This window comes from Silene latifolia, chromosome Y (assembly GCF_048544455.1).
Source record: "Silene latifolia isolate original U9 population chromosome Y, ASM4854445v1, whole genome shotgun sequence".
Classification (NCBI taxonomy): domain Eukaryota; kingdom Viridiplantae; phylum Streptophyta; class Magnoliopsida; order Caryophyllales; family Caryophyllaceae; genus Silene; species Silene latifolia.
The window spans coordinates 183,414,614-183,415,768 of NC_133538.1; positions in this window are offsets into that span (position 1 = coordinate 183,414,614).

The following is a 1,155-nucleotide window of genomic DNA, read 5'->3' on the forward strand; positions in this document are numbered from 1 at the left end:
AAGGGGAGAGCGGGGAGAAATATTTTTTTGGCGGTGAAAGGAAATGACGGTACTTGGACTTACGACCAACGAGGTAAGTAATATCTTTCAGGTATATTTTGTTGACTTATATTCATCATCTCGTTAATAACTACTTATGAGATCTCCTAACCCTACTGAAAATGCTTATGTAGATGTTTTAAATCTTTTGAGCACCATGGTTTTAGATGATGACATAGATCTCTTAGGGATGCCATTCTCCGCAAATGAAGTTAGGCGGGCTGTGTTTCAGATGGGGCTTGTGAAATCTCTAGGACCGGTTGGTATCCCTACAATCGCTTATCATAAGTGTTGGCATGTGATTAAGAAGGATTTCACTAAAGCAATATTGTCAATCCTTAATTCGGGTATGGTCCTTCGGGAGAGGAACAGAACTTTTATTGCCTTAATACCAAAGTGTGATAACCCCGAGGAAGTTAAGGATTATCCACCCATAAGCCTTTGTAATGTTTTTATGAGGATTGTCACTAAGTGTATTACCAATTGACTCGTCAAGATCATGGGATATCTGGTAGGGGATCACCAAAATGCTTTTATCTCAGGAAGGAACATAAGTGATAACATACTTTCAGCCCATGAGGCGATCCATAAGATAAACTCACACAAGAAAGGGAAGTCTGGAAGATTTGCGTTCAAAGTAGATATGAGTAAGGCTTATGATCAAGTTAGGTGGGATTTCCTTCAAGCGGTGCTCTACAAATTTGGATTCCCGGAAAAACTGATTACACTAATTATGAGTTGCATCAGTATTGTTACCTTCGGGGTGTTATTCAATAGAGCACCGCTAAAACAATTCAAACCTTAGTGTGGTCTTCGACAAGGGGACCCGTTGTCGCCTTATCGTTTCCTCCTTTATTTGGAAGTACTATCGTCCAATGTGGTGTATGCGCAAAAGGAAGGTCACTTAAGAGGAATGCAGATTTACAGGAGAGTGAGGCCATTAACACACCATTTCTTTGCTGATGACTCGATATTTTTTATACATGATAAGGGGAACTCAATACAGTATCTTAAAGGTCTGCTCGATAGGTACTGTAATGCTTCCGGGCAAGTACTCAATGATGAGAAATGTGGTATTCTTTATAGCCCAAGCATGAAGCTCAGGCAGATTAGGAC